Here is a 23,338-nt window from a genome sequence, read left to right as displayed (position 1 = left end):
CCCTGAAGGGAAATTTGAGATCAGTTCACAGGCTCTCTTAACATTTCAACAGCAGATTGAATATCTCATTGGCAATCTGAGTTCTGTGTTATTAGTTCGGCTCCAAAGTTAACAGGATTTAGACTGTAAGAAGTTGTAATTATCATGGCCATTGCAGCAGGGGCTCAGTGGCTATGTGGATCCTGAGTGTCTGAAAGCAGCCCAGTGTCCTGCAGTGCAGAATGGTGTCCACTGTGTAGAAAGGTGGCAGCAGGTCCCATGGATCACACATTCCTCTCCATCGGGTCAGGAAAGTAGGACCATGAACTTTCATTCCAACTCCTATTGTCATCAGTTCTGGTGTTCTTCTGCAGGATACATTGAACTAGGTGTTCTAGAAGCCATCTTTCTTGATCCTCATCCTGTGAAAAAACAGACATATCCTCAACCCCAAATTAATACAGGGTCCAGTGCTTTCTATCTCCCAGTGCAAGGTCTCTCCACCTTGCTTTAGCAAAGGTCATTTCGTGCCATTATTCCATAATCTATCTGCTGTTGATTGCTCATTGACATCCATATTCAACAAGTTTAGTGTAAAATAGTGCATGATTTAAGGCATTATGTTGAATTTGAGAATATAATTCTACTGTTTTTATCTTTTGAAGTTGTGTTTTCAAGGAGCTATGAACATGCTCCCTAATCCCTTGCCCTGGGAAGTTTATCTCCTGGTATGATAGGATCAATCCTTCCCTTATTTTTCTTGCCTAGACCTTGATTAGGTAATAATCCTTGTTGAAGCATTTGATTAGTAACAGCTGTGCTGGGGGAATACAAATATACTCCCATTCTGGAAATAATACCTTGGCCCCATAAATTTATGGGTAAATGAGGAATAATAAATGGCCAGAAAGTTCCTTCATGACCTTCATCATCCTTTCAGTACAACTCATTACTACTTTGTTCAGGATTTCAGGTCTGACCAAAGCCCTGTAGCTATGTAATAGTTTCCATCTTGGGCCATTTAGAAGGCCACTGACTAGCAGTTATAACTGAAATATTCGTGCTAGTATCAAGAAGATCAGAAAATCTTTTTGCATTTATAACCAAGGTGAGTTCTGGTCTCTGAATACCTATTGCTTGTAGCCAATACATGTTGGATGAACCAAATCCATCCTTTCCTCTTTTTCCTTTTTAATCTGATTTTTGGTTTGCACATCAAGAAGGAAAATTAATTTTGCAAGCCTCTGACCTGCTTTTACTACAGAAACTCTACTTGGTGAGTGAGTCATCACCTTGATCTCTCCTTCAAAATTAGCATCAATGACTCCGGGGACAACAATAATTCCTTTCATAGTTGTATTACTTCTCCCCAAAGAATAGCCTTATCATGCCCTCTGGTAAGGGCCCATAAGCTCTAGTGTTGAGAGCTTGTATCCCTATTTTAGGAGTCAGTACTATATATACAGAAGAGCTGAGATTGAGCCCTGTGCTGCCTGGGGTTGCTCTGCAAAGATCCTGAATGAATTTCCTTGTGGAAGAACAGGTTGCTGGATTGTTCCAAAAATTTTTCTTGGGGCCTGAGGATGGCTGCTGTATCCATTTCCCCAAAGGGGATTCCCTAGGTCATCTCTTTTTGACCTGTACTCACTAGTCCAATGTTTTCCTCTCCTACATCTCCTGCATAATCCTGGTTCCCTTCTTGTCCTTGGATGTACTCTCCTATGAGGACATTGTGTGATCTGATGCCCCATAAGACCACATCGAAAACAACTTCCAGAAGGTCCTGTAGAAGGTCCATGCATTCTCCCTAGACCTTGATCTCTTTGCTGGGATAGGACACAATTAATTGTCTTTCCCTGCAAGCCAGTGGCTATGGCCATTCCCTGTGTATACAATTGGCTAATATCAGCGCAAATTCAGTTATAATTGGTAATGTTACCTTGCTTTCTGAAAGGTCTTAGAGCTGCTTTCATATAGTGTTAGCATTTTCAAAGGGTAGCTGTTTAACTATTAATTGCCCTGCTTCTGTGTCTCCAATCAACCTATTAGACGCTTCTGTCAGTCTGGAGCCAAAATCGTGAAACAATTCATCTGGTCCCTGTCTTACACTAGACAACTCCCCTGTTCTTTAGAAGATGGAACTCGGTTCCAGGCTTTCTTGGCAGCTTCATTAATTTGTACATATGCTGCCACATCATATTTTAACTGTCGATCTATCCCTGTATAAGGTCTCTTACCTGTAAGCATTTCATATAAAATATGAACTTGCTGAGCTTTGTTTCTCTCAACTGTAAGCTGACATTGTTCCACAAACTTGGTTTTCCATAATAGTCACTTCCTGACAGGCAAGCTTTTGCTATCTGCTTCCAATCTCTCCTGGGAACAGAGCTTCCACAACTATATTTTCTAATAGCAACGGAGTAAAAGGAGCCATGGAACCATATTGAATACATGCAGTTTTTAATTCTTTGAGTAACTTAAATGATATGGGCATATGTACCCTGAGTAGATTTCCTTGAGCATTTATTTGCTCTATTACAGGAAACAATTGAAATCCTTCCCCTCTGCTAGTGGCTTCTCTGATACAAGTTTGTAAAGGAGACTCATAGCTGATGTTAGGTGTCTGTTTTGTCTTTAGGGCTCTCTGTCCATAGGCAGATCTAAACCAGCTATTACTGTAGGAAGAGAATTACTCTTCTGACAAGAATCTGAGACCTGCAGGGTTTCCAGTCTCTGTGATAGTGTGGTTACCAACTCTTTCAAGTCTTTTAGCTCCTTCCAAATCTTATCATCTTATCCCTTTTCTCTCTGCATTGCTGATCATTAATGAGAGAGATAAAGACTCTTTTTCATAGTCCTCTGTGACCGATTATAACTACTCTGTTCTGTAAAAGCATCTAGCAGCTCCTCCAGTGGTGCAGAGGGAAGAAGTATCTCCTGCTGTTTAGGATTTAAATCCAACCTTTCCTGTATTAGCATCCAGAAATGAAGTGTAACTACAGGGATGATTTCTGGTCCATAATTACAATAATGTTGTTGAATCCTTATCCCCACTTCTTTCCATACTGCAGCATCTAAAGTCCTGTGCTCAGAAAACCAAGGGCATAGCTCCTGCATAAATTCTAAAAATTCCTGTATCTGATGTTACTGTTCTCTTGCTCCTCTATCTTTTAATATATCTCCAAACAACTGTATAGCCATTTGATTGCTTATTCTGTTGGACTAGAAGTCCAAACATCAGGGAGGAGTCACTCCAGACACAACTCACTCAGGCACATTTGATGCAAAAGCAAGAGGATTTTTATTCTGTCATGACAGGGCCTTTCATGTTCGGGATATGAAGGACCTCCGATAGCTGTTACAGTCCATCTTTTAAAGCAAAAAGCCACAGACACAAGGGGGGGAACCTGAAGGTTGTTTTCCAACTTATTGGATTGGCTTATTCAAAGGGTTACTAGCAGTGATTGGTCTATTCCAGGGCAGGAGAATAGCTGCGTGATCAGGTGAGATAAGGGAGCATCTCTGTTGACCTTGTTCTAGTGACTAAATCAATACATCAGGAACTGAGTCAACATCTGTGGGTTGTATTTGCCTCAGTTCTCATAATGGAGGTATGTTTGAAGATTATTCACAAGGACACAGGAGGATGAGCAGTCCAGCATGTGGTTATTCACAAGGACACAGGAGGATGAGCAGTCCTGCATGTGTGTGCGGGGGTTGGGGGGCGACTGTCTCTTTCCAAGAGAGAGTGAGTGTAAGGTTTTAGAAAAATGTCTTAGGGTTGAGGGGGCTTACAAATGCATTTAGAGTCTTTCAAGTCCTTGTTCCATAACTGTATCTATTATTTGCAAGTTTTACTCCCAATTTTTTTCTTTTCCACTAATCTCTTATTTTTAAATTCTACTATTATTTCTGAGCAATCATTACTTACCTATCCACCTGAAGTGCATTTTTTTCTCATGGGTTCCTCATGTTCTCCTCTGTACATCTGGTCACTCTTTTGTGTTTATTGTGGTTCACCAGTCATCCCCGTGTTGCTGCGCCATTTGTCAGGGGCCAGCCCCGACAAAAATACCTTTCTTCCAGAGTGAAGGCTTGGGAATTTACAAATATACTAAAGAATACAAAGACTCCAATGAAAATAATAAAACACAGAAACACATAGGATATTACCGGGATGGAGTTTCAGTGAGTACTGAAAATTAGTCTGTGTTTTATTTCCAACTGGTTACTATACCCCTGATTTCAAAATGTAGGAGGAGTACAAAAGGACTGCATTAACATACAAATTGAAAGTCGTGGGGGCACATTCATTGCATAGACCCTTGACTCAAGCTCTAGACAAAACATTCTGCAGGCAAACCACTCCCTGGGTAGAATCCCAAGTTATTTCCATAAAAAGAACTAGAACTTAGTTGGATCTTTAGACTTTTGTTTTAGCTAGGAAACAACCTCTTCCCTTTTTCAGGAGCACAAGTTCTGGCAACTAGCCACACCTGTTGGTAATGGCCTTGAGAAAGCAGAACTTTGCTTTACAACTAAGTGGGATCTTTGTTTGTGTTAGAAGCAGGATAATCTTGAATGAACTAAAAACAAGTCCCAAACTCTCTGACCTCTCACCTCTTGCGACCTCCACAAAGTGAATTATAACTCTGGCTATATCTGGCATGAATTCCCAAAAAGTTTCAACCACTGACACAGGAAAGAGCTGCACATGCAGAGTCAATACCCCACCATGTTTTCCTTTTCTGTTTTCCCCAACCACTCTGAGTGGGTCTGAAGTTTTCTATTGCAGCCCCTCTGTAGCTAATTCTGCAGGTATTCGGTCTCCATATGCCACAGGAATAAGCCACTTTCACACAGTCCTCCATGCAGACAGGTGACTCTTTGGCTTCTTTTCTCCTGCTGTGTTGTGTGCTTTACCTAGATCTCCTTCTTGGGCTCTTACCAAGCAACCTACCTGATTGAAACCCACACAGGCTTTTATTTTTCTATGTACTAGCAGTCAATTTCACATTTCATTGTCAACTGAATTGTCATCGCCAGCAGATTAGGTGAGGCAATTGGAAATTCTTAAAGGAAGGGAAAGGGATTAGTAAAAAGAGTTTTTTCCTAAGTTAGAAAATGGGAAACACTATTACAAAGTAGAGAGTTATGACTGTATAATTACATGATGCATGGTTTAAATTTGGAACAATTAAATGAAGGAATAATAATAATGACAATATTAATTTCATTTTAATAACATTTATTATTGGTTTGATAATTTTTGGTTCATCTTTTTAAAAATTAGCTGATATGAGTACCAAGATATAAGCCTCAGAAAAACTTATTAAACAAATCATAGAGAAATTAAGATACAGACAAAGGAATTTAAAGGAGAACCAATCCCAGCATTACATTTAAAAGTTAGAGAACAGCCTAATGTTTTCAAACAACCAACTTTAATTTATTCAATAACCTTATAGGAATTGCCAAAAAGACAAGAGGTTAGGCACCACAGGTTAAAGGAATTGGCGCGGTGGTTTCTCAAGACTTCTTCCTGCTTATTTGTGGGCATAATCTTTGAGGGGGGAACCTGAGAAGGCTGGGATCTGGCCACATCCTGGCATAGCTGGTCTCTTTGCTCCTGTCCGGTGTTTGTGGTATGGAAATGTCTGGTGTCTCTTACACCTGTTTAAGGTATTGGCAGAACAAAGAACAAATTTAAATTAAGGAAAATATTTAGGGCCAGGGAATTGAGGGGGGTGTATCTGTCCTGTTTAAGGTGGATCCTTTAATTTGGCTCCCTGGAACTTGCAAGAATACTTTGGGTTTGTGAAAACAGAAGTTTTACACATATACATTGTATAAACAGTAGCATATTTATGTCAGATAGATATTTTTGCACAATGAAAAGTATTTTAAAGACTATGGAAAGAAGCATGAGAATTGAAGCAAATTGCAGATGGATGTCGTTGTGTGTCCATTTGTCTTCTATCTTCTTTGGAGGAAATAGAGTGCTGCTGCTAGGAGCCAACCTGTCTCTTTTTGTTATGAAATTTTTTAATAAATACATATTTAAATGCCACATTCCCCAGATATCTGAAAAGTTGAAGGCTGTTTATTAGCTATAACTTCCATATAGAATCTGCCTGGAGAGCTGGATCTGAGCTTTACTGATGGAGGAGTGTCTATGTGTTAATTTCATTGGCTAATAAAGAAACTGCCTCGGCCCTTTAATAGGATAGAAAATTAGGTAGGCGGAGTAGACAGAACAGAATTGTGGGAAGAAGGAGTGGGGAGATGCTTCAGACAGTCGCCATAGTGAGTCGCCATGCTTCTCCTCTCCGAGATGGACGCAGGTTAAGATCTCTCCTGGTAAGCCACACCTCATGGTGCTACACGGATTACTAAATATGGGTTAAAGGAAGATGTGAGAATTAACCAATAAGAGGCTACAGATAATGGGCCAGGCAGTGTTTAAAAGAATACAGTTTCCATGTAATTATTTGGGGTAAAGTTAGCCCGGTGGCGGGACACAGCCCCGCTGCTTCTTTCTACACTTTACTGTACTGGCTCTTAACAGGTAAGATTTACACTCATGAAAAGACAGAAAGAAGAAAGAAACTGCTTGCAAAGAAGGTTAATGGCAGAACTGACCATAGCAGAGAACAGATTAATATATTTTAAATGAGGGTTAGATTAAATATAAAGTTTTTTGTAAAAGAGTTAAAAGTACTTACTAGTTTAAAACATGAGACTTATTGTTTTTGTAGTCTGAAATGAGATGCAATGAACAATTATAACATTAAGCATAGGTGCATTTAAGTTACATGTATCAACACACAAACAGAGAGTGAAAAGGAATTGGAGAAATCAGATGCTCTTGGTGGGCCCTACCAAAGGCATGCCACTGCACAATACACACATGCAATAGAGTCGACAAGAGGAATTTAGTGAAAGAAAAAAAAAACCCATAAGTATACTTCAGTAAAGATGGGAAAACATAGTCACCTGACCTGGCTCTCAGCCAAGATGGCGATGAAGTCATCTGACCCCAGTAAAAATGGCAGCAGTCACATCTTGTATGGAAAAGCCACTCAGTTAAGATGGTGGTAAAGTAATCTGACCTCAGGCAAAATGGCAGCAGTCACATATTGTATAGAAAAGCCACAATTTTTGAGCTTCACAGATTTTAAGTTAATAATAAGAAAGACCTAGAGGTGTGATCTGCCCTGTCACTGAGCCGCCATGCCACAAGCTGCAGTGGGGAGCAAAAAGCTGGTATTGAAAAAAGCCGCATCATGCCACAAGCCACGGTGAGGAGGAAAAGGCTGGAATTGAAAAAAAGCTGCCTTGTGGATCTGACCAATCTTGGTGGCAGTCGTGGCAGGGACAGTTTGAGAAAACTCCTTCCATTTACCTGTGCACTGACAGTAGTTAGAAAGCTTCTGCTGACAGTAGTAAGAATGCTCCCATAAAAGTAGAGCTGGTGGGACACTGGCAAGTAAGGATAAGTGCTGAAGAAGTAGGGCATTAGGCCTGGGGTTTAGGGCCTCTAAAAGGCACCTTCCAGGAGGGGATGGACATGGTTGGCTCGTTACCCACAAGCTGAAATTGTGAAAACCCAAGAAACGGCAGCACTACAAAGTTCTACATACAGGATGTCTCCCCCTATAGGCAGGGTGCAAATCAAACACCAATACCACAGGGAACCATGGCAGGGCATCCACTGACCTCTGTGTGGGTACTGGGGGGTATGGCCCTGGCTGGATCTCGTTGGGGTGACTCAGAAGCCAGAGAGGCAAGAGGCATACTCCAAGTGGTCGTTTACGGTGAGGAAAAAAAAAAAAAAAAACAAAAAAAAGAAATGGAAAAAATAGAAGAATCTGTGGGAACCCTGGGCCCCCAGTCGAATGCACATCACAATGTGTGCAGTGCTAGCACAGGCTGCCTGACCCCAGGTCAGTCCAAACACAATTTTAGCTGAGGGAAGCAACTATAGCAGAATGAGGGAAACTCACCATTTGAAGTGGTGTGAGTAGGAAAAAAACCTGTTCAGGATCCTGATCCCTGGAGAGGAACTGGAATGGGAGAGTCCCTGAAGTCTCAGCACCAATGTAATGAAATTAAAAATTGCTGTGGGATGCCCCAAGTAGCTTTGCTGCATGATCCAAGAGCAGACTGTCCCAGGCAGGAATGATTCATGAGACCACGTGGAAAGTCTCCAAAGGTAGCTGGTCCCTGGCAGTGTCCCTTCATCAAGCTATGTGGTGCAGCAGGCAGGCAAGAGACAGACAGATAGGCACACCATGCAGAGTAAGGTTGGATATTTATTCAGGGGGTTAAGGAGGGCAGAGAGAGAAGGGGAGAAGAGCAGAGAGAGAGAGGAAGAGAGAGAGAGAAGAGAGAGAGGGAAGAGACAGAGGGGGAAGGGGAGAAGTGGAGAGAGGCAGGAAGATGAAAAGAAAGAGGGGGTGTGGTGGGGGGAGGAGAGACCAAAGCTGCCTCTCAAGAGAGAGCCAGAAAGAAAGAGAACTCAGGATGGAAGCTGAGGATCAGCCTGCCTCAGCAAATGTGAGAGGTAGTGGGTGTGGCTTGTCTCTTAAAGAGACAGAACAACCATTACAGGTATGGAAATCTCCCAAGAACAACTTCTTGGAGAAGGCAATTATAAATGTACAAAGGCAATCTCTATAGGATGACCAAAACCTGGTTTTATGCTGTGGTGCAGCTTTAAATGTTTGGAACAGAATTGAAAAAGTAGAAAAGTAAATTGAGCCAATTATTAAAGTCATACAGGACTGAAAAGGAATCTACACTGATCTTGCTCAAAGGTTGACTTCAGCAATAAATAGAATGATAACAAATTCAGAAACCAAACAAATGGTAATTGAATCTCTCTCTTTTGAAAATGTGAATGCACAATGCAAAAATGATAATTAGGCTGTTAAAAGCAAGATCAATACCCTTGGAGGAATGGATCTAACATACAGGCAATATTGAATCTCATAACCATGATTATACTTTGATAGAAAAGTTGATTTCCAGAGGTTTGAGAAAAATTGAAATGTCAACTGTTTCAATTGTGGAAAACGTGTTCACCTAAAAAGTAAACAGGGCATTCCTAGAAACAATGCTTTTCTAAGCATAATCCAAACAGAACTCCCCTCCCTTCTGTATTATGCAGAAGGTATGGCAAAGGCAGGCATTGGACTAATGAAAGTAGATCAACAAGGGCTAGTCAAGGTAACCCTTTTCATTTGATAAATGTCTTGAGGGGGCCTCTCACAGGCCTCCATGTCAAATTTGGTTCAGTTAATTTCCTGACAGGGAATGTTAAATAACCCCACCCTGTACAATATAATGTATGAAAACTGTTGAAAATGATCTATAAGCAATTTCCTCAAACTATAACTACCAGCAAATGAATGGAATCTTACTAGTCAACTCAAATGTAGATACTTTAGAATGTTTGAAGAAGTAATGAAGAATTTGCCTTGAAGGGGATTACAAATATCTCCTGAAAAAAAAATACAAAGAAAGACACTCCATTAATTAGTTCAGATATAAATAGATGGCTAAGAGACATTTTAATCTACATCCCACTATTGGATTTAGAAAATTATGGAATGAGTAATTTTTTTTCAAAACTTTAAATGGTGACAAGGACTGAAATACTCCAAAAGAATTATCAGTTTGAAACTGAGAGAGAATTGAGTTGATGAAAAAGAATTACAGAATGCACATGTAGATTATTTGGATCCAAATTTTGATTGCATTCCTGGTTATTTTACCCTTGTTGAATTCTGCTGTAGGAATTCCTACTACAGTAGCCTTTAAGTTACCTGCCCACTTGGGGTGTGGAATCTTATACTATAAATTGCCAATGTAAAGCACAAATCTGGGCCCTCGTCTTCCAGCTGTGGGATCAGTTGCTGTTCCATGTTCAAGCAGAGGACCTGTAATTGGTGAGTCTACCCCTAAATAAGCAACCTTCTATGTAATCAATTCTGAGTTAGTGTGGGATTTCTTTTAAGTGTCTGTCTTCATCTGGCACCCCACATGGATCCAGACTCCACACCTACTGGGTGGCCTGTCTTAAGGGCCTAACTGGTCAGTAGCCCAGAAAGTCTCCTACCCCTGCCCACTTGGCTTGGTTTTATCTAAGCTGTTTTTTATAAAAACCCATACCACAGCAGAGCTAACTGCATTTGGCAACTTGGAAATTTCAAAAGCTCAGGCAGTCCCCCACTTCCATGTTCCCTGCTGTGTTCCCTGCAATTTTCCCTGTGTTTCCTGGCAATTTTCACAACTTCTAGTTTGTACTCCTGGCTTCTGAATTCTAGGCTTCTTGTTTCATGAACAGAATTGATTTGATTACTATTAATGTGTCAAGTAAAGCATATTTTTTTCAGTATTTATCCAGCACCAAGGCAAAAAAAGAGGCTTGGGACTGTTCATGGCATCAGGCTGTTCCACTAGTTGAAATTCTGCAACCACAACATTTGCTGAACAATAAAGATTGTTACACCTAAAACAATTTACTGAATCTTGTAACAGGTAATTAATAAATCAATGTATAATGGCAGACAACATTACCATGGACAATTTTAGTAACTTTTTTGTGAATACTATGGATGGTATTTTGCAAGGCTTATACGGTTATTGTGATACATCCATTTATTGGATGCTAGGACTCAATTTTTTCTTCATATTTTATCCTTAAGAAAATGGTTTGATAACAGAGCCAAGACTGAGGCACTTTTAGAAATGATACAGTCTTTACAGACTAATAATGAACAGCTAGCTGACAGGATTAATACCATCAAAAATCAAAAGTTACCTGAAAAAAATAATACTATTGAAAGGGTAACATTAATTTGACAAACAAAATTGAATCCGTGTCAAAAAAAATACTGAGAAATTATCTGAAAGAATTCATACTGCTGAATTTGACAATCAAAATTTGTTAAAAAGTTATGATAGGTTAGCAGATAGAGTATCTTTCCAAGAAAGCAATCTACACCCTATTCAAATAATGTCCAAGGATGAGATGTTATCATTAAAAGGAAAATCTCATACCTTGGAATCATATATACAGAATGAGGACTAGAGGCTAGGTGCCTCAATTAAATCAGTAGAGATATATACAGGTTAAGAGATTAAGGCTTTACAAAAGACAGTAATAAAAAGATTTAAAGCAATTGAAGAAATTATTGGAGGTGATGAGCAGGGAAAGAAGGCACAAGGATGGATTTAACATCACCAGTAGCTGTCAAAGTTGACTTACTCAGGGCCTTAGGTTCCTACCCTATAATCTACTCTGATAAAGAATCAAGTTCTAAATGCCCAAAAGGATCCAAAGAAGGTAGATGGATACCTATGGGAATGAATGATCTAAAAGAAATTAAGCAAGCAATAGTAACTTATGGCTTGCATTCTGCATTTGTTAGCAAGATGGTAAAGACATGAGCTTCTAGCATTAAAGCCATGCCACAAGACTTGCTTCAGTTAGTTTCAGCAGTCCTAGATGATGGGCCTCAACTGATGTTTAAATGTTATTTCAGTGGAGAGGTTAAAATTTTAGAACAACAGGAAAAAGCAAAAGGACTTGAGACTTTCCAAGATCAAATTCTTGGTGAGGGCACATATGCTGACCCACAGGCTCAACTTCTTTACAATGAACAAATCTTGATCCTATGCCACAAAACAGTCTTAAATAATTGGGACAGGAATTAAGAACTGGTAAAAAAAATATTAAATCATATATCAGGGTTAAAAAGGGAAGGACCAGAGAAAACCCTTTACTGACTTTTTACAAAGATCAACTAAGGCTGTATAAATAAGAGTAAGAGACCCAGATGCTAGATGAGTACTTATTGAATCTTTGGCCTTCAAAAATGCCAACTTAGAATGCAAAAAGATATGTGGGCCTTTAAACATTAGATCAACACCAATGGATGAATGGATCCTGAATACAATGAACATTGAGGCATTTGACTATAATACTGAATCTTGGGTAGGAGAAGCAATTTACAAAAGAATAAGGAGACATCAAAATGTCAAATGTCTTAATTATGGTATAATAGGACATCTGAGAAGGAAATGTAGACAAGGAATTCCTAGGAATGTAATCTGGCAGATGGATGTGTTCCACTTTACAGAATTTGGAAAATTAAAATATATACACCACACAATTGACACTTATTCACATTTTTAATGGGCAACTGCTTTTAGCTCTGAAAAGGCTGATTCCATAATCATACATTTATTATAAGTTATGCCATCATGGGTATACCTGCACAAATAAAGACAGATAATGGTCCAGAATATGTCACTAGGAAAGTTAAACAATTTTTGCTTATTATAATATAAAGCATATTACAGGTATACCACAGAATGCTACAGGTCAAGCAGTTACAGAAAGAGCACATTGAACTATAAAGGATATGTTAAATAAACAGAAAGAAATGGAATATACCCCAAGAAATAGATTACATAATACTTTATAGACCTTGAATTTTTGTAATGCTAATGAGATAGGAACAACAGCAGAAGAGAGACATTGAATAATAGAATCTTCTGAATTAAATCAGCCAGTGTATTTTAAGTTTGTGTTGACCTCACAATGGTAGCCAGGAGATATGCTATGTTGGGAAAGGGGTTTTGCTCTTGTTTGCACAGGATAAGAAAAGGTATTGATACAATCAACATTAATAAAGATTCAGTTTGAAAAACTGAGGAAAAGACAGCTCATACACAGAGGTGACAACCAATCAGGTCATAAGGAAACCTCATAAGGGTTGGGGCAGGTTCAGAAAAATACTCATTTTCAAAAAGTCAAGAGACTCTGGACATCTAGATGCCTATAGAGGAAAAGATAATTACCCAGATAGGATGACCAAACAAAGAGAATTATTGCTTGTGAGGATATGTCATCTGAGGGTAAGAATCTCTGAATACTAAATAAAATAATAATCATGACTCACTTAAAAAATTAAAGCTGGCTTTGGATTTGGACAATGGCTCTGTCCTTCTCTAAATCCAATTATGTTGTTAAAATAAAAATTTGGAGATTCTGTCTCATGTCTGGTGCCATGGTATGGGACAGAAAGAAAAAACAATTCAGAAAAAATGTTATTTTTCTTCATACCTATTTTTGTCTCTATCATACCTTTTATTAAATATATATGTCTGTATAAATAATGTTTAAATTTTTCATAATGAACAATGAATTTTCCTTCAGTAATCTTTGAAGCTTCCAGGAAGAAGATGGGGCCCCACAACAACAACTCCACCTGGTTGATATGACATCATGATGTTGATCATGCTACTATACGAACTGTTTTGGGTACCAGCTGCCCAAGATGGTTCCAACTTGGTTAGGTAAAATGGTACACTTTTTTTTTACTATGTTCTGGCCAGAACTCCAAATAGGAACCTCAGAAAATCCCTACTGAATAATCAAAGACTATTGCAATTATACCAGACATTAATCTTGGAACTTAACCATCATTTTATTTTCACAAGATCCCATAGAAAGAACATTACACCATGACAGTTGGAATTAATTCTAGAAGATAATGTCCCCTCTCCCAACAAAGTTTGTCCTCACAGTTAGGGACATCATTTAGGGGTTGATTATAGTTGTTATATGTAGTGATAAGGCAAGCAGGCCTGCTTTTCGTTCCACCCAGCTCCCACATGGCTAGCTTAGCCCCTGAAATAATTACACGGAAACTGTATTCATTTAAACACTGCCTGGCCCATTAGCTCTAGCCTCTTACTGGCTAAATCTCACATCTTGATTAACCCATTTCTAGTAATGTGTATCACCACTTGACTGCAGCTTACCAGCATGAGTCTAACCACCCTCTGTCTTGGGTAGGAGAAGCAAGTCAGTCATGGCGTCTGACTGACTCTGCTTTCTTTCTCTCAGAATTCTATTCTGTCTTTCCCACCTACCTATGTTCTGACCTATCAGGCCAAGCAGTTTTCTTTATTAATTAACCAATGAAACAACAGATAGATAGAAGATCCTCCTACATGAGTTATAGGTTTGGGGGTTGAGGGATATTATGTAAACTCAGGGACCTCTTTTTTTAAAAAGAGGATATTGGATATGGATGGGATAATATATTAGTGTAAGCTAAGAATAATAGTAATAAAGTGAATACTTATGAGCTATTATTTATAGGCAACTTATATTGGTATAGAGTCTTTTATATTGATACAAACTTAAATTATATTGAATATGTTTCTATTTTTGTATACAATATTTTTATACCTAGGCAAAGTTATTTTGTTATATTGTATGCATGCATGCTTCTTCCTCTGCTTAAGACATTTGGTAAATTAATACAAATTTAGGATACAATTATCATATTGCAATATATTTCTACCTCTGATCAAGATACTTCTACATTGTTTACATTTTGAGGTTATTATCCTCATTTGTTGCACAGTTATTTAAATATTGTTTAATATTCTAATATGAAATTTTAGTATTTAAGTTACAGAGGTATTGAGAATTATAGGTCAATAGTCATCTATGTTTGTCATACTTATAGTTAGGCTCATCAGGTTCTATAGATACATAGAGATTGTATTCTGCATAGATAGGTAATCTTAAACCACTTCAAAGAGCTGTAGAATATGGCATTTAAATAACTTAAGGTTCTTTTGAAGTGAGACCCAATTTCTCCTCACAGCACCAATCTATTCCCAAGAGAATGTTGAGCACCCAAAGACAGTCCATCTGGAGCTTGTTTTCTTCTCAGAAAAGCTGGTCTTTGGGCAAGGAAATTTCCATCCATAGACCACTGACAAAATACATGATGTCCAGACAGGACAAGCAGGATCCAAAAAAAAAAAAAAAAAGACTGTCAAATATTGCCAAGAAAGGGTAAGATGGTTTTGAAAAATTTCCTCCCTCCACAAATGGTCTGCCAGTTACTCTATGCCTTAGCCAAAGTTGGTTGCTCCCAAGTTGCAAATGAGACTTTGTGTGATTGCCCAGGTAGCTAATTGTCTCTGTCATTTGTTGCGCATTTTGGAAGTTGTTTGATTGTTCTTCCTGCTTACTCAAGTAACATTATTTCCCTTATTGGGTTTTCAATGGGGCTAAAGACTATATAGTTGTAGTTACTTTCTTCTCATTACTTGGCCTAGTTATTTATAATATAAGACATAAACTCCTTAGAATAGGATAATTATTAAAACATGTATCACATGTTTCTTGCTTGATATTGTTTATGCTGTTGTAATTCTAATTTTTATGCCTGATATTTGTTCTTATTGTATATAATTTTGTATTAGGCTTAGAACTTTCTTATTTAAAGAAAAGGGGGAGGTGCTCTAGGAATTCCTACTACCAGTAGACTTTAAGTTACCCGTCCATTTGGGTATGGCCTCTTCTACTACAAATGCCAATGTAAAGCACGCATCCAACCCCTCTTATAGCTATGGGATTTGTTTGAGCAGAGGACTATAATCTGTGAGTCTACCCTTAAATAAATAACCCTCTATTATACTCAATTCTGAGACAGTGTGGGTTTTCTTTTAAGCATCCATATTCAGAAATCTTCTAGAGAAATATTAATGCAGAGGGAAGATATTAACATGGTATAGAACATTTTATCACATAAATAAGGTAAAAAATTAAAAATTTATGTGTATGTAGTTGAGAAAATGTTCTTCAAGTATGATTGAACATCTAAGAGTGGTATTTCTGGGTCATGAGGTAGGTTGATTCCTAATTTTCTGAGAAATCACCATACTGATTTACAGAGTGGTTACACAAGCTTGCATTCCCAACAGCAGTGGAGTATTCCCCTTATTCTATATCCTCTCCAGCATAAGCTATCATTGGAGTTTTTGGCCTTATTCATTCTGACTGGTGTAAGATGATGTCTCAGAGTCATTTTGATTTGTACTTCATTGATGACTAAGGATGTTGAACATTTCCTCAAGTGTCTTTTGGCCACTTGAGATTCCTCTGTTGAGAATTCTCTGTTTACTTCTGTATCACATTTTTAATGGATCATTTGGAATTTTGTTGTCTAATTTCTTGAGTTCTTTAAATATTTTGGAATCAGTACTTTGATGTGGAGTTGGTGATCATTTCCCATTCAGTAGGCCGCCTTTTTGATTTATTGACTGTATCCTTTGTTTTACAGAAAATTTTCAGTTTCAGGAGGTCCCATTTATTTATTGTTGCTCTCAGTGTCTATGCTACTGATATTACACTTAGGAAGTAATCCCCCATGTCTATGCATCAAGTGCTATTTCCCACTTTCTCTTCAATCAGGTTCAGTGTATTCAGACTTATATTGACATTTTTACTCCATTTAGACTTGAAATTTGTGCATGGGAATATACATGGATCTATTTAAATTCTTCTACATGTTGACATTCAGTTATAGCAGCATTATTTGTAATATCCAGAAACTGGAAACAGCATAGAAGCCCCTCAGTTGAAGAATGGTAAAGAAAATGTGGCACATTTAAACATTAGAGTACTACTCAGTAATAAAAACAATGACATCTTGAAATTTGCATGCAAAGAGATAGAACTAAAAATAAACATCAAGAGTGAGGTAACTCCTTCTGTCTTCACTCCCCCCCCCACTCCCATGACCCCAATTTTGTCAGAAGATTTTGGCCCAGACCCAGGAAGATGAACATGGTATATACTCACTCATAAGTAGATAGTAGCTATAAAGCAAAGGATATCGAAGCTATAGTTCATGATCTTAGAGAAGCTAAGTAAAAAGGTGAATCCCAAGAAAAACATACATAGGTCCACCTGGACAGGGGAAGTAGACAAGATTTCCTGACAAACTTAGGAACATGGGGGTCAGGGAGAAGGGAGGGTGGAAGGGGAAGAGGTAGGGAGATGGGGATAGGGATAGGCAAGAAGAGTTTGAGGAAATAAGATAGTCAAAATGGAGGAAAGAGAGAAATGAGAGCAAGTAAAGAGATATATTGATTGAAGGAGCTATTAAGGGGCTAGAAAGAAACCTGATCCTAAAGAATTTTCTAAGAACACACAAGAATAACTCCAGATATATCCCTAAACAATAGAGGAGAAGGTGCTCTAACTGGTCCTGCCCTGTTGTCAGATTGATGCATATCTTAAAGGTCTCCACAGAACCTTCATCCACTCGCTGACAGAAGCAGAGGCAGAGACCAGCAGTAGAGCACTGGGCTGAGCTTCCAAAGTCCAGTTGAAAAGTGAAAGGAGTGAGAATATGAGCAAAGTCGTCAAGACCATGATGGGGACACCCATTGAAACAATTTACTGAGCTAATGGGAGCTTACCAACTCTAGCCATACAGGAAAGAAACCAGCATAGTTCCAAACTAGATACTCTGAATATGACAATTGTATGGCTGAAGCAGACTGCAAGACCAATGGCAGTGACACCAGGATTTATTCCTACTGCTTGTATTAGCTTTTTGGGAACATATTCTTTTTGGATGGAGTATGTAGGGCCTTGGACCTTCCCCAAGGCAATTTGGGAGTGGATGGGTGGTAAATGGGAGAAATGGGAGGAGGAGAGGGAGTGGGAACTGGGATTGAATTAAAATGAGAAGATTTTTTTTTAAAAAAGTAAAATTCATTGTAACTTCAAAAAAGTATGTGGAAAAGGTCTCTGAGTTGATTCTAAAAGGAAAACTGAGAACTCATCATTTAGCAGGAATAAACCAATCAGAAAATGTAGTATCATTTATTAATGATGAGATTGATAAATTATGAGAATAAAGCACACCCTGGCAGAAAGCTTTTAGTGATTTTCCATAAGAGATTAACAACAAATATCACAAAAGCAAGGGAATTCAATGTATAAAGAGAACTAGTTTGATTCTCCCTTTTATTGTATGAGGAACACCAATATCTGTAGACCCCCCCACATACTATACTGATGTAAATAAATCGGGAAAGGTGAGTTAAAAATAAGAAATTTTAAGTAGAGTGCTTAAAGCACTTATTATTTTGTACAAAAGTCAAAATTATATGCTATTCCTATAGGACTAATGGATTTTATGGAACCTCTTAACATAATTACTGATTCATAATATGTGGAAAGAATTGTTTTGCATATTGAAACCATTGAAGTTCTACTAGATGGTATAGAATTGACTTTATTATTTATTCAATTACAAGAAATAATCAGGAATAGGAATAATCATATATATGTGTGTATATATATATATATACACACATATATATGACATATCCAATCCCATATAGGTTTGCAAGGCCCTTTTGTAAAAGATAATGCAGAAATGGATCAACCATTGTTATGAAATGTGCTCAGAAGTTCATAAAATATGTCAATAACAAAGGTTTGAAAAAAAGGTATTCTATCACTTGGCAATAACAAAGGAAATTACAAAGAAATGTCCTACTTGTTCTTTATGCAACCAAACTCCACTACCTGTAGGAAGTAACCCAAAGCACACTCAAAGGAATGAAATCAAGCAGATGGGTAATGTGGATTTACCCTCTGCATGCTGTGAATACCATTGATTAATAAAGAAACTGTGTCTTAGGCCTGTGTAGGGCAGAATATAGGTTTGTGGGGAAAACTAAACTGAATGCTTGGAGAAAGAAGGCAGAGTCAAAAAGAAGCCATGGAGCCAATGCCGGAGACAGACGCACTGAAACTTTGCTGGTAGGCTGAGACCTCATGGTGATACACAGATTAATAGAGTTGGGTTAAATTAAGATGTAAGAGTTTGCCAGAAATATGCTTATGCTATTGGCCAAACAGTATTTCAAATAATATAGTTTCTATGTGATTATTTAGGGTCTGAGATACCAGGCAGTTGAAAAATGAACTAGCAACCTACTACAACAAATTGGCGTCCAATGTGGGGTGACTGACTCCAGTTAAAATCTGAGAGAGCTTGGACAGTAATTCTAGACAAAAAAAAAAAAAAAAAACCACGATTAAGCATGGCTTCTTTTTTTTTTATCAGTGGTAGGCTGTTTGCTAGAGGCAAATGTGTCTCATTTAAGAGAGACTTCCTGACTCAGATTTAGCTGCAAAAATCTTGCAGCTCTTTTAAGAAGCCCCACCACCAAAAAATTAAGTGGTGTTGATGAATAGCCAATAACATGCTTCTTGGTGTTGGCAGGGACCTTGAAACTCCATAGCATTGTGGCGATAAACATGGCTCTATCCAGTACCTCTACCATGAGTCTAGACTCTCAGAAAGCTAAGAAATGGGGTGGATCTAGCCATCAAATTCACAGCTTTAATCCTAGCCATATAACTTAGCAAATTAAAGACTCAGAAAAAGAGATCAGAAAAAGATCAGAAAAAGAGAGCTATACAGTAAAGATAGATTCAAATGAAGAAACTCTCTATATGGTTTACAGTGTGTTTAAAAATATATGTAGGATTGGGAGAGAAAAGAAAAAGGATAAAGTTCTTAAAATAAAAAGAAACAAAGAGAGTAGTTGGGTGTGATAGCACACACCTTTAACCCCAACACTTGGGAGGCAGAGGCAGGCAGATCTCTGTGAGTTCAAAGACAACCTTGTCTACAGAGTGAGTACAAGGACAGCCAAAGTCTCACAGAGAAACCTAGTCTCCAAAAAAACCAAAAGTCAAAAAGAAAAAGAGAAAAAAGTAGAGTTTAAAATAAAGCTGCATAAAGAGTGAAAATACAAAGAGAGCCTGGATACTGTATGTTACTGTGTTGTCTTTGAATTGTTTGAATGCTGAGGAAGGAGCAAGAGATGCTAAAACATATTTGATTATAAATGCTGCTGGATTAATCCAACACATGTATTTTGAAAATACCTTGATTTCAAAATATAAGTCAAAAGATATGTTACTTTGGAGAAGAGGGTTTTTTTGTTTCCACAGGAAATGAGAAGTTGTCGATCCATTCTGGGTTAAGAAAAATCAGGTTTAATCAAGGACTACCCCCTATGATATCTCTGATAAGAGCAGATGTCCCAGATGTCTGGGTTCTATATCTAGAACAGCCTCAAGACTGCTGTCTGAGCTGATTAAGCCCTCACAGGATATTCCAGTCAGGACTTGACCATAATTCAAAATTTTCTTTAGTTCCTCATAAGATTATCAGCAATCCCAATCAGCAGGAAGTAGCCTAGAAAACTATGCCCACATTACCAAAAAATGGATTATGGATATTTTTCTTTGTTTAGAGTGTTGGTTACAAGTTGTTATGGATAATGGTCAGGAAAAAAAGCTAAACAAAGATTAGATTCAGAGTTCTTGTTTTGAAAAATTGAGTGGTGGTGCTGTGGGTCAATGATCTTGTACCCTTTAAAGATTTATCAGTCGTATTTTAATAAAACTCTGATTGGCAAGTAGCCAGGCATTAAATATAGGTGGGACAACCTGGCAGGAAGTATATGGGACAACAAGAATATGAGAATTCTGGAAAGTGAAAAGGTTCAGGCTACAGTAGTCATCCACATACAGAGGCAGCAAGATGAGACGGCCTCGTTGATAAAAGGTAACAACCTATGTGTCTAAAACAGACAAGAATTATGGACTAATATGAGTTATAATTGTTAATAAGAAGCCTGAGCTAATATGTCAATCAGTTTCTAATTAATATAGACCTCTGTGGTATTGGATAGGACAGAAACCTTTCTCAACAAAATAGTCAGGCTTGTAGTCATGTTAGATTTTCTAGATATACAGAAATCTATTTCAAATGGATAGGCATTCTTCAAGCCTTTCAAAGAATATACAATATGGCCTTTAAAATGTTTAAGAACTTAGGACTTTTCATGGCAGTTCCTGGCAGCACCAATTACTTCAAGAGGAAGATGGGCAACGAAGAGGCTCTGTATGCAGTTTGTTATCCATTTGCACAAGCAAGTGCTCTTGTCTGGACAGTTTGATGCTATGCTGTGTAAACTGGGCATGCATAATTCTTTGTCAACTTTCAATTTTGAAAATGCTAATCAAAACAGAACAACATCTGTAAAGAGATATTGAATAATAGAAAAATCTATGAAATTAAATCCGCCTGTATACTTTAATGATGTGTAGACTTCAGAATGGAAACCAGGATGTGTGTTGTATTGGTTAAGGGTTTTGCTTTTGTTTCCGCAGAAGAAAAAAGGCGATGAATACCATCAACATTGATAAAGTTTTGATTTGAACATGAGAGACCTCTTGATTACAAGAGGTAATAGTTCATCAACCAACTTAACCATTCAATTTTAACTAACTTATATGAATAACAACTGCTTCTCATTTGATCAGACAAAATTTACCAAAAAGGGCCTCCCAAAAGTTAGGGTTGGGGCAGGGTTTTCTTTTTGTCTTTTCAGGAAAATACGAGTACCCAGCTAAGGAATCTGAAGACCACTGGACGAATGAGACATCTGAAGAAACTATCCAGAAAAAAATGTTCAAGGAAAAGAAGTAAATAGGCCTATTGGTATATCACATTTCAAAATCTTCCAAAATGTTCATTTCTGCTATTGTCTACAAACATATAATTCAAATGGTCTTTTTGTAGTCCAGTCTACTTAAAGATTAAATCTGGATTTGGAGTTGGAGTGTGACTCTCCCCTTCTCTAAACCTAAGCTTGCTTCTTAAAGCAAAATCTAAATCTCTGTGTCATCTCAGAGGAGCCTCCTGATCTGGGACAGAAGAAAAACCAAATTTAAGAGACTATTTTATTTCCACTGATTATTTTGACTCTTTAACAGCATTTTAAGGTATAAATATTATCTCAAAATTTATCAGATATAATATATATATATATATATACATATATAATATGTATTTAAACTTTTTGTCATGATATTAGTGGTCATATAGAGTGCTAACTAATTCTAGAAAAATGCTTCATTTAGCTCTCTATACCTGATTTCAGGTTTGAGTCTCTATTAGGTATTAGAAATTATTTTTTTGTACTTGATGTACATAACATCAAGTATAGTCCTTTAACCTCTTTGAGATCTGCTGTATATGACATTTAAAGTGTTACAGTTTTCTGTAGTAAACCAAGACCATGCCTAACAGTGGCATTTAAAGTCTTCAAAAGGAGGATGGGGACCCACAACATTGATTCCACCAAGACTTTGCTAAGACCATTAAGATGACAAATATCACCTAAAGATCTGCTTTGGACTACAAACTTCTCACAATAATTTTGAGGTGGCTAGCTGAGATCACCCAGCATCACAGATTATTCTAGCCAGGACTTGAGGCAAACCCTGAACTTTCCAATTACATAAAAGACTACACAACAAATGATACAGCTACCTCTCTCAGGACTTGAAAACCCAAACTTTTCTTTTCATGATTCCCTGAAGCTGCCATCACCTCAAACAGCTGCAAGTAAATGTAAAAACATGATGCCCACATTCCCAAGAGATGGGGTGGCTAGTTTTTAATCTTTCATTAGGTTATGGATATTTGTCATTGTTTAGAGGGGTCAGTTACAAGTTGTTATTGATAATGGTCAGGCAAAAAGTTAAACAAAGGAGAATAGATTCAGAGTTCTAAAAAGGTTCAGAAATCAGAACTTTAACCCATGGTAATCTGTAAGCATAATATTACAATTATCACCTTCAATTTTAAAACAAATATAAATTAAACAAAACACTATGAAGGTAGAAAAATGTGGTATGTATATTTAGTTGATTTCTTAAATTCAAAGAGTACTTCTCCTAATATTTTAGCACTCCAAGGTATAGGTTTAACAATTTGAAAAATTTAGTTTTATGTCTCATCTTATTCCCTGTCAAAGATTAATTCAACCTAGAATGTGTTAAACAACTTCAATGTAAATTTCATTGATCAGAATAAAGTATATTTTTATAATGTAAAATTTTTCATTTAAAGTGTTTACTTACACAAACAAGTAGAACTACCATTATACTCATAAAAATGTGTGCATATACAAATATATGTGGTTTCAAATTCCAACTATCAAACATAGAAATCTTGTCAATTAGAAAAGTAGCATCATTTTGAGTTCTTTATCTGACCCAAAGATATGATAACCAATGAATCTTTGTGAATAATTTCTTCTTGATTTCAGTCTTCTAAGTTGTGGGAATAACGAATGTGTTGTAGTTGATGACTATTTCAGGAGCACTGATTTTGATGTTAGTAGGTGCAGAGAACAGGAGTGAGGCTGTAAAGATTGGTTCAAGTGCTCTGAGGCTGTGAGGACAAACTTACAGATCATAGGAAAGTTTGAGCAGAAGGAGAGAGAACATGAGAAAGAAAGTCAGGACCGTGAGGGAACCTCCAGCTGGCGACAGATGGGGAAGGTGACTGAGCCCCACATTGGAGCACTGGACTGAGCTCCCAAGGTCCTGATGAGGAGCAGAAGGAGCGAGAACTTGAGGGATAAA

The sequence above is a fragment of the Arvicola amphibius genome, chromosome X, assembly GCF_903992535.2.
Source record: "Arvicola amphibius chromosome X, mArvAmp1.2, whole genome shotgun sequence".
Taxonomy (NCBI): Eukaryota; Metazoa; Chordata; class Mammalia; order Rodentia; family Cricetidae; genus Arvicola; species Arvicola amphibius.
The sequence above is the reverse complement of the archived record's forward strand: the minus strand, read 5'-3'. Positions refer to the sequence as shown.